The 11,666-nt window shown below is 38.5% G+C and overlaps 1 long non-coding RNA gene across 1 annotated transcript; it reads right to left on the reverse strand.

Annotated features, from left to right (window-relative positions):
- Window positions 1-354: 354 nt before the first annotated feature.
- On the reverse strand, window positions 355-4,486 carry LOC143870765 (uncharacterized). Its single transcript, XR_013245552.1, has 2 exons — window positions 4,047-4,486; window positions 355-854 (listed from the first exon to the last, which is right to left on the reverse strand). It is a non-coding gene; the product is annotated as an uncharacterized LOC143870765 (long non-coding RNA).
- Between the last annotated feature and the right edge of the window lie 7,180 nt (window positions 4,487-11,666).

An 11,666-nucleotide genomic window follows, 5' to 3' on the forward strand; every position in this document is an offset into this window, starting at 1 on the left:
CTTGTATAGCATATATCTTCTCACTTTCTTCATTTTCTTTGAGCTTTCCATCTATGTCTTGCCCCTGGTATCGGTTGTAGCTTTTCTAGACAATCTTCTTATTCTTGAAATAATTTTATCAATTCTTCACACTCTTTAGAGGGTAATGTATTTTCAATCGGCATTCACTGAATCAAAGTTTCAGTGCCAGTGCTTATCATTTCAATTTCATCTTTGAAAGGTTGGGATTGGCGCTCCTCCTCTCGTTCAAGTAATTGCTGTGACTCAAGTGGAGTTTCGTCAATTTTGTCCTCATTTGAGGAGGGAGTCTTATTTTAAGATCAGAAGCACACTTAAGAACAGACACAAGTGAACTTTTTGGAACTGACTGAAATTTTATTTAAAGAAAAGCTATTACATCAGACGACCTATCCTGAACATGCTCACGATTCACAACTCTAAATAAGAAAGAGAAACAGAAGATAACTTGCCTGGACTAGGCATTGACCTTTAACTGTAAGACCGGACTCAACAATTATACTGACCATGATGACTGACTCAACATAAAATAGTAAGTGACTAAAACTTTAACTGCTGCAACTGTTTGGCGTTGAAGGCTCGGCGAAGGCTGGTTCGTTCTGAACATCATCATGGCTGATACTTTCAATTTTGGACAATGATGACTGATTCGCATAGGGAAATGCCCCTAGCTCAATGATTCTGAGAGTGAACTCTGAAGGACTTAGCAAAATAATCTTGAAAAAGGTAGCCCCTAGAGGAGGAACAGACCAGGGGTACAAGCAAGATTGGATTATCTGGACCAGGCATGATCAGATCATGAGAACGCATAATCGAAAGATTGTGAGATTCTGCATCTGCCAGTTAGGGGATGGCATGAAGATACGATCGAATCGTATGACAGAAGAACGAAAGACGCACGATCAAAAGATTAGATGAGATAGCATAAGATTGCTTTCAACGGATAGATCATGAATGACTAATCCTATGAGATCTTTGAAAATTATGGGATTTATATCCTAACCCAAAGGGAAATTTTTTTTTTTTTTTTTTCACATTTTATCAGTGTTACCTGAAGGCATCAACCCTAATCCTAATCTATCGGAGTGGAGAGAGAATCTCGACTCATGACTTTGTTCGTGTATCTAAGGACCGATCGTGACCATTGGAAGATGGACCACGGCCTAATCTAGACACCAATGGGTAGGATATCCTAAACTAGGCTCACACACATGATGCACATGTGTTCGTATACTACATGCATGTGTGGGTTAATCTAGGGGTAAGGCCAAGAGTTCCCTTAGCGCGAATCCCTGTTCGATATACTGTACCAGTGTCCGGTGTATCAGTACGTGAACAAGAGATCCGTTTACGTACCATAAAGGTACTAGGCTAAGGGTGGAATGCTTCTCTAGCACAGAGGCACCAGGTGATGAAATCCCAGTCAACCATGCTAGATAACACTCCGGGTTCCTAAAATAGGACGTGTGTGCACGTGAGATGCAAGAGTTTAGATGCAAGTGATGTAAGTGTGTGCAATATGTTTGCGCAATCTATGATGCCCCCAGGTTTTGTTAGGTTAAGTTCGAGTAAAATGTGATGAGAAAATAAAACAAGACAAACTAATCTAACAAGTATAGAGTTTTTATGAGCCAGTTAAATTAAATTCAAATGAATTATCTTTTGAAATTTTAATGAAGTTAGGTGGTCCCCAGCAGAGTCGCCAGACTGTGGTACCCTGATCCCGCGAGAGGGGTGTGGGGCGCGAGCCGCCGCTCTCTCTCTCTTGGTCTCTCGTACCCACGCGATTGGCGTGTGCATTTTAATGTTGATTTGAATTAATCTTTCCTGTGAACTTGGGATCACTAAGGCAATCCGAATTCCACACGAAAGAGACTGACAGAGTCGCCACCTAGATGTGGGATCTAGGACCCGTAATTAACCAGAAATCTAGACTCGCTACCTGGTTACGAGAATGGAAGGTATGGGGAGTTATCCACCACATGCACCATTCTTGCCCGATAATCGGTCTTCGATTCCAAAAGCTAACTCTTTTAAATTTATTTTAAATGGCTCATTCAACTCTATGTTAATGTGCGAACTAAGTGACATGCATCCTATGATCTAATTTCAATGTGAATCCTAAATGTGTATCTTGATTTATTAATTTGTCTGGATTCAATCTAAGTGAAAGTTCTCCTAAAATTCTAATTTCATGGAAAGTCCTAAGTGATTTGATTAAGCATTTACAAGAAAATTAATATACAAAACACCACAATTTGTTTGTGGTGCCGACTCGCGGGTGGTATGCCATCAGACATCCAAGCTGCCTACGTACCCAAGCCTCACTGGGATCAGAGTCGACGTAGTTCGGTGCACCTAAGCTAAGCTACTTATGCCTAACTCAACTAGGACACCGACCTAGACGGGATTGACTGTTTCAACAGTTTTAGGAGAAGTTATTTAATTCAAGTTGAGGATTTTATTATCTTAAGATTTCATCTAAGATGCTATATGATTCTCATCTAAATGCAAATGGTCCCTTAGACTAATGCAGGTTTGCCTACATCCTAGTTTACTAGGCTTGTCCTAGGGAAAGATTGGGTGACTAGTGTAACTAGACCTATGGCACGGTTGCTATACATAGCAAGCGTCCGTGATGAGGCCGGACTCCTGACTCTAGGACTCCCTAAAACCTAAGACTCCCTAAAACTTAGGACACGACACGACACGACACCAGTGTTCCTAAATTGGGCTCTAAGGGTTCCTAAAGGAATTTTGAATCCACCGGCTCTTGGGAATCTCGAATTCTTTTGGGTTTGTGGAAACTTTTAGAGTTTTCTTGAAGCTTTTATTATCTGAAGGTATTCAGTGTGTTTGGTAGCTTTTAAAGTTGTTTATTTAGAAGGTTTTAGTTTCATTTGAAATTTTTAGTGGTCTTTTGGTTAATGGCTTTTAACGGATTTTTATCAGTGGATTTTAAATGGGTGAATTTTAGTTTTGTTAATTTTAGGTTGGATGTACTTTAGATTAATGTCTTTCGATTTTGGTTTGGAAAATGACGTTAACACAACCAAGTTTTGACAATTGCACAAATTCGACAAACCATTGACCATTAAAAGATCTGACAAATGCAGCCCACTAAAACTGTCGTAACTCTTTAACCGCTTGGCCAAATTCAACGTACAAACATGCGTTGGAAAGATCTTTTATAGGGCTACAACTTTGTAGTTCTCCATTGTTTGTAAATCTGTGTTTTAGAGGTTCGAATTTGTGTTGCAAACAAAAGGACAGCAACATTAAACTGGAAATGCCTAAAGGTGTGCCGCAACCATTTTGGACTTAACTTTTTAACCGCTCGCTGTCTGATCTAGCACGAATACTCGTTGGAAACGGCACGAAAATATCTACTACTTTGTAGTTAACCATTTCCCACGATTCTGTTGTTTAGAGGTCGAAAAATCTGTTTAAAGTCTAACAGCTAGCACTATGACGGGAATGATATTGGCACCCCCATGTTTTCTTTTGATAGTTCTTATTTTTTTAGTGATTAAAAGACGGTGAATATGAAAAATGGCTTGAATGGGCCTGAGATTAGATTCAAATGGGATGTTTGAAAAAGGGGTTGTTTTTATCTACTTGGCAAGGTGGGGTATGGATATTGGGTTCTTGAGATTGAGTGGGGGCTGTTGTTATCAAATTGGAGTGGGGGCTGTTGTTATCAATTGAAAGATGGAGGTTTTGTAAGCCAAATTAAATGGGTTTTGATAATTCATGTAAAATTCAAGTTTTCTTTCTTGTAAATGTTCAAAATTTTTAATGAATTGTTTTCCCAAAAGAAATCTAAATTCCCTAACAAGCCAATGATTTCAACATCCCATTGCAAATAGGTTCTAATGACCCTAACACATTAATTATATTTAGCATAAGTGAGAACATGACCAAGGCCAAACTAGTACAAAATTAAACATGACATCAACCAAAATATACGCAAAACAACACTCAATCCTACAAATATAGAAAAGAAAATAAAATTCCAAAAGACATACCTTTTTGTAGACGATATTCCATGCAAACTTATGGAGAAGAGGGATTTGGTCTAGAGAGAGGGCTTGAATTTTCTAAGAGAGGGGTTCTCTCCTCTTTTCTTTTTTTCCTCCTTTTCTTTGGTGAGATGAGAGGGTATTTATAGGAGAATGGGATAGGAGGTTAGGTGAGGTTAGGTGAGGTTAGGTAAGGTTAGGTGAGGTTAGGTGATGTTAGGTGAGGTTAGGTGAGGTTAGGTGAGGTTTGGATGGTTATGATGGGAGGAGAGGTTAGGTGAGGTTAGGTGAGGTTTGAATGGTTAGGATGAGAGGAGAGGTTAGGTGGTTTTGGATGGTTAGACCCAGGTCATGATCTGCCATTGATCTAACGATTTACGGAAATCGGGTCTCGGAATGGAATCAGGGTCCGGGCTATGAAGTGACCCTAGCTTATTTTGTCCCGATTGATGATCCGTAAAGTCAGATCAAGATATTAATGACCTAAAACATATAAATCAATGATAGAGGGGGTTCTCACATGGATTTAACACACTAATTTATTTGTTGATTAAAACAAAACAAAATGGGGTGTCTACAATATTAAGGTTCATCTTAATCATGAGATTATCCAATTAAAGCTCTTTGGAAATACACTAATTTTTAACCCATCTATGATTCTTATTAGATTTGATGAAAATCATTAAGCATGTAATAGAATGGATTTTGATAGGACAATTAGGTGCATGTTCGTTCACCTAGGGCACAAAAAATTGTCTAAGAAGGGATTTGAAGTGAATTCTTAGACATAGCATGTAATACCTTAGTTTTGCTAGAAATGATATATTAAAACAATTAAATACTCAATTGTCTAGCAAGTGCCATGTTTGTCCAAAATAAAGTTCAAAGAATAGTACTTTGGCATTTTCTCAATTTTTGCTCAAATACTATTTGATTGCCAAAAATAATTTCATTTAAGTTCAAGCCTTAAAACCTATGGGTTTCTTTTCTTTTGGTTTTTCTAGAATGATGTGATCAATTAGCCTAACTCATAGCAACTACCAAAACGGGTTCAAATTTTAAAGATGTACTTGAAGCTTTTAATTTGAACACATGGGCAAGAGATGTTGTTGTATATTCTATAAGGATCAATTTATGGTTCTCACATTGAATGCTCTATTTTGGTTGTCATGTGGATGAATGGCAAATTTTAAGTGCATGATGATTTTTAAGTATATGTGGGCACTTAAACTAGGAAACTCAAAATGATATTCAATTAGGCTCATCATATCAAAGTCTCAAATTAATTACATTTAATCATATAGAGTTTGAATTTTAAGGTGATATATATATATATATATATATATATATATATATATATATGTTAAGCAAATATGAGCATATGATATCTATATACACATGTTTTTGAAATGAATTTCAATTTTAGGCACAACATGTATTGATACAAAAAAAATTAAACAAGAACAAGCACATTGTATCAACAAATATATTTTCAAATGATATTCAATTAAAGCACATCCCCTAATCTAAAATAAACACAATATAGATCATGTTAGGGGTTTTGGAACCCAAACCATCTTGGTTCCAAGCAAGTTTGTCCTAGGTGATAAGTCCTTTTTAACCCAAACAAACTTACTACTTTTTACAAGTTTAAAAGTACATTTAAACTTGTAATGTCCAAATCTACCACAATAGTCACAAGATGCATAAGAGTAGGTAGATGGACGGGATGAACATGATGAATTACAAGAGTGATCATGATGGTAATTGAATTTTACATTCTCTTGTAACTTATGATTTGCTAACCTTAATATTTCATTCTTGATGTTTAAGTCATTGATTTCTGTTTTAAAATTTATTAATTCAAGAGATGAAAGCATTTTGATTTTCTCTTCTTCTTCTTTAAGGAGTTGATTTTCCTCTCTTAGTGAAGCAATGGTATTACTTAGTTCAATAAAATCTTTTTTAAAAATTTCATTTTCTTCACTAAGATGTGCATGATCTATTTCTAGTGACCTAAACTCCTTGTGAATACTAGCTAAATTATTTTTCAAGTTTGAATTCTTAGCTAGTTGATCCTCAAGTTTCTTATGTAATTCTTGGACATTTTCAACAAGTTCTTCAAGTGTGAATTCGGCATTATCCAAGGGGTCTTCATTAGATAATCCCAATAAGCACATGTTTTGATTTTGAAGATTTTCAATAGAGTCCAAAATATTTTTAGCATTTTTACAAGAGGATACTTTCTCATAAATGTGTGATGGTAATACACAACATGTTGCAATTAGGGCTTTTGTATTTAGTAAAGATAATTTTTTATTATATTCATTTAATCCTTTAGATCTAGCATTTAACATAAATCCATTTTTAATTATCTTTATCATATCTTTATCTAGACCTTTTAAGTATGTCTTCATATGGATCAACCATGATCCATAATCCGAACCATCCAAAATAGGTAGTCTAGATCCCATCTTTTAAGTTGCCAAAAAGTTTGATCTTTTAACTCTTAACCGGTTAGGGTCTTAATCAAGAGCCCAAGCTTTGATACCAATTGAAATCCAAGTAGTGACTTGGTTTGGCAACCTAGAGGGGGGGTGAATAGGATGTTTATAAAATCTTTACCTTTTAAAAACTTTTCCTAAGATTTCACCAAAGACTTATCCCTTGTTTAATTAAGTTTGAAATAGTTGAACTTAAACAATATTACAAATTAATATAAGTTCAAAACCCTTGTTGATTAGCAAACTTAATTAGGTAATTTTGATATAGCCTAGTTAGCAAGGTTAAGATATTTAGGTTGATTATCAATGCTAACTACTCACTCAATTCTAAGCACAAATAATCAAATAAGAGAGTGAGAGGGAGTGAGAGAAATACCAATCACACAAGTGATACAAAGATTTATAGTGGTTCGGCAAACGGCCTACTCCACTCTTCTCAAGGTCGCACTTGAGGATTTCCACTATTGAGACCTCCACGACGCCCTGCTCCGAGGCTTTTACACTCCAAGGGAATTAAATAAGGATGCCCTTCCACCTTTACAATGACTCTCCTTCTTCGCCGAGTTCTAAGCGGTTCACCCAAGGGAATTAAAAACAACGGATGCCCTTGCCACCGATCGAATAAAGAAGAAGATAAAAGCTTTTCCTCTATGTAGGCTACAATGCAAGTTGAAGCTCCAAGGATGCTCTCAAGAATAAACAAGTTTAAGCCTAAACCAATCTCAAAAGATTTTCTCAAATCAAGGCACAAAGAGTTTGGTTGGTGAGAGAATTTAACCCAAAAATAGTTCACAAATGATTTTCTATGGTTTCTTGAAGTTGGACAATGTTCCTCTAGTGTTTTGGACCCTTGAATGGGTATATATAAAGTCCCAACTCCATGTGACCGTTTGGGGGGTAAAACAGTCAAAACTGGTTAAAAAATCAACTAGCCGTTGCACCCCAACGGCTATATTTTTTTGAAGAAAAACATTTCTCGAAGTTCCGAGAAAAATTCTCGGAGTTCCGAGCGAAATTCTCGGAGTTCCGAGAATTCAAACAGAGCCTTTAAGTTTAGAATCTGGTGCATTTCTCGGAGCTCCGAGAATGTTCTCGGAGTTCCGAGCTCGGAGCTCCGAGAATAATTCTCGGAGTTCCGAGACTGGTTTCCAGCAAACAGTGTCGAACTTGTAAAATTCATATCTCCCTCATTTCTCGTCGGATTTTGACGTTCCTATACTCTAAGGATATGAGAAAAATGAGAGCTATCTGTTAAAATTAGTTTCAAAAATATTTGAAAATGTTTTAAATAAGTTTTGATAGGATTTAGTTGCTGGTCCAGGTTGTTGCTTCGGAACTCTGTTTTGTTCATTCTTGTGTTGAATGCCATATGGGTCCCAACATGTTGGTACACCACCATGGCCATTCACTTATCCATTTAAGTCCTTAAAGGGTGTGTTAGTCTCTTTGAAAAACATATTTTTAGGGGTTTAAACAATGTGCCTTGACAAGAGGAAATGCAAGAGAGATAGGAATACATTCTACCCTTTCTATCACTCTCTTGAACTCTTCTTTTGAGCTGTGATCTTTTATGGTTGAGCTTCCATGCTTGACATCTTCAAGTTGTGGTACAAGCTCCTTGGTCCTTTGCATTAGGTTCTTGATCCTCGACCTTTGGCCTTCATGAACTTTGTTTGTTTGTTCAATGCTTTGAGATGGTTGATGATGAGCTTCTCCTTGGTACTTCCAAGGTGTGATTGGTCCAAGTATGTTCCAAGCTCCTTTGCCATTGTGTTTGGTTCATCTTCAAGCATAGGCCAACAAGGTGGGTGCTAGTATGATTTGACTTGTGTAGGACCTGTCTAAAGCACAACACTCAAGGCAAATAATCAGTCCATAAACAACTAATCAATTTGCGTTTGTTAATCATCAAAACAAGTTGATTGAATGAACCCATGGGGAACCCTTGGGCTTACAGTGTCCAAGACTCTTTCTTTCACTGATGAAGATCTGACATCTGAGGGTCGCAATCATACGCGTCCACTGAAAATCACTGTTATCTGTAACGGGAAGAAGGTCCCAGATGTATTAGTTGACAATGGGTCCACACTGAACGTATGGTCGTTGGCCACTGCTACTGTCTTGGGATTTGGGCCGAATGACTTCATCCCTTCTGAACAAGGAATTTTGGCCTATGATGGTACCAGACACGACGTTATTGGAACACTAGCAACCGAACTTCTGATAGGAGGAGAAATCTTTGAAATAGAGTTCCAAGTACTCGATATCAAAGTGTCTTTCCTTCTCTTGCTTGGCCGACATTGGCTCCATAAAGTTGGAGTTATCCCTTCTTCACTGCACCAGAAACTTAAGTTCATCAGAAACAACAGGGTGATAACAGTCAAGGGTGATCCTGATTTAGAGGTAGGCCAAATTTCGCAAGAGGGTACCTCAGAAAAGAAAAGTGATGTTAGTCTGACCGGGTCCTCTGTAGAAGTCACCGCCATATCATTTGAAAAAGCAAAGAATGAAGAGATTTTGTTCCTCACTAGCACTAATCCCCAGGTTGTAAAAAAAATCCGTAGACAGGGGTACATTCCCGGTGCAGGTCTGGGTCGCAATCATCACGGGATAGTCGAATGACCTAATATGAGAAAGAACGAAGGGTTGTTTGGACTCGGATATGAACCTTCTCGTGATGAGATTAGAGAAATGAGAAATTACATGCGGAAATGGTCCGAGCTCCGTCGTCAGGGTCTGGAACTGCCGATGAAACCATTTAGTCTGATGAGAAATGGTAGGTACCGCAGAGAGGGAGATGACTTTGCATTCTGTGGGTTCATAGAGCCGTGGGTTGATGAGTTAACAGGGCAAGAGCTATCAGGGTTCGAGATATTTTTCAATATGGAGCTACCAGATGAGTACCCGAGTTTGCAGATTCATGAGATTGAACCAGAAGTTGATTGGGCTGATATCCTTGATCCGTGTCTTCTGAATTCCCTGTTCCAGATTGAGTTACCGATCGTAGCCATGATCGGAGGAGATGCGCTGATTCTTGATCTCGAAAGCCTTATCACCCCAGCCGAGGGACCCCTCACAAACTGGAGTTCTCAGGTCATACCCCAAGTCGTCATCCAGTACAGTCATGTTTCTATCAAAGAGTCTGTTGTCTGTAGCTATATGTCCATTTCCGAGTCAAAAATAGAGTTTGCTATATCTGATGTTTCTTTTGATGTAGGTATAGTTGTGATCGAGCCCGTTGATGAGATCAATGAGGAGTCTTCTGATGCCGATGTTCAGTCCGATGCAGAGTCCGTTGCATCTTCCGTTGAGTCTACCGAGTCTGTCAAGTCTATTCATACGGTAGTCTAGTCTGATGATGAGTCCGTAAAGATTTCTAAGGATTTCAAAACTGAACCCATTGAGGGCGCGTCAACAGATGTAACTTCGATTTCTTTGAATGAAATAAAAGTCTCTTCTTTTTATTTGCCTGTCTCTACTTCAATTTTTGCTTCTTTATCTGATCAAATTAATAATAATAATAATCAAGACTCCCCCTCTGATGAGGATGCCGACGAAACTCCCCCTGAAATCAAACACATGATTAGACAGGAGGAGCAGCGTCGAGCAAAACCATTCGAAGAGGAAATCGAGACCATCAATATTGGTGATAAAACCCTAATTCGGGAAATTTGAATTGGCAAAACATTAACTCCTAGAGAGCGTGAGGAATTAATTGCCCTATTAAAGGAATTCAAAGAAGTTTTTGCTGGGTCCTATGATGACATGCCGGGATTAAGTGAAGACATTGTTCAACATAGACTTCCCCTAATCCCAGGTGTCAGGCCGAGAAAGTAAAAACTCCGAAAAATGAAACCAGAGTGGGACTTGCTAATCAGAGATGAAGTTCAGAAACAATTAGATGTTGGCTTCATTCAAGTTGTTGAATACCCTGAATGGCTAGCCAACATAGTACTGGTGCCCAAAAGGGACGGAAAAGTCAGAATGTGTGTTTTCAGAGATCTGAACAAAGCAAGTCCGAAAGATGATTTCCCTTTGCCACACATTGACATCTTGGTGGACAACATAGCAGGTCATGCTCTCTTTCATTTATGGATGGATTCTCAGGATACAACCAGATCAAGATGGCTCCTGAAGACATGATCAAGACGGCCTTCATCACTCAATGGGGGACATATTGTTACAGAGTTATGCCATTTGGATTCAAAAATGCTGGAGCAACATATCAGAGAGCTGCTAACACTTTACTGCATGACATGATACACAAAAAGGTTGAGGTATATGTTGATGACATGATCGTTAAAGCGAAGACCAGTGAAGACCATGCAGGGGCATTGAGAAAGTTCTTCCAGCGAATTCAAAAGTTCAAGCTCCGTCTCAACCCGAATAAGTGTGTATTCGGGGTTACATCAGGAAAACTGCTGGGATTCTTGGTCAGCCAGAGAGGGATTAAAGTAGATCCACAGAAAATCAAAGCTATCCAAGAAATGGCTCAGCCAAAGACAGAGAAATAGATCCATGGAAGAAAAGGTCCAATACTTGAGAAGGTTCATTGTACAGTTGACAACGACTTGTGAACCGGTTTTCAAACTCTTAAAGAAGAATGCTTCAAAGAAATGGAACAAAAAGTGTTAAGAAGCTTTCGAGAAAATCAAGCAATGTTTGGCTTTACCACCAATTTTGTCACCAATCATACAAGGACAACCGATGTTGCTGTACTTGTCTGTTAATGACGCAGCGATGGGGGGTATGTTAGCGCAGCAAGACCCGGAGTCGAAGTGAGAAAGAGCCATTTACTACATCAGCAAGAAAATGTTGGAGTACGAGCAGAAGTACACCCTCCTCGAAAATACCTGTCTGGCACTGGTTTGGGCTACTCAAAAGCTTAGACATTATCTGCTATCAAATAGCATCCTTCTCCTCTCACGGATGGATCCGTTGAAGTACTTATTTGAGAAGCCAGCCCTCACCGGAAAAACTGCCAGGTGGTTGTTGTAATTTTCTGAGTTCGATATCACTCATGTCACTCAGAAGTCAATTAAGGGGCGCGTGATAGCTGAACAGTTAGCTGATTCACCAGCAGAAAATAATGAATTTTTGAAAGCAGAGTTTCCAGATGAGG

Source organism: Tasmannia lanceolata, unplaced genomic scaffold, assembly GCF_043159265.1.
Source record: "Tasmannia lanceolata isolate RefF3 unplaced genomic scaffold, GAP_Taslan_0.1 ptg000002l, whole genome shotgun sequence".
NCBI lineage: Eukaryota > Viridiplantae > Streptophyta > Magnoliopsida > Canellales > Winteraceae > Tasmannia > Tasmannia lanceolata.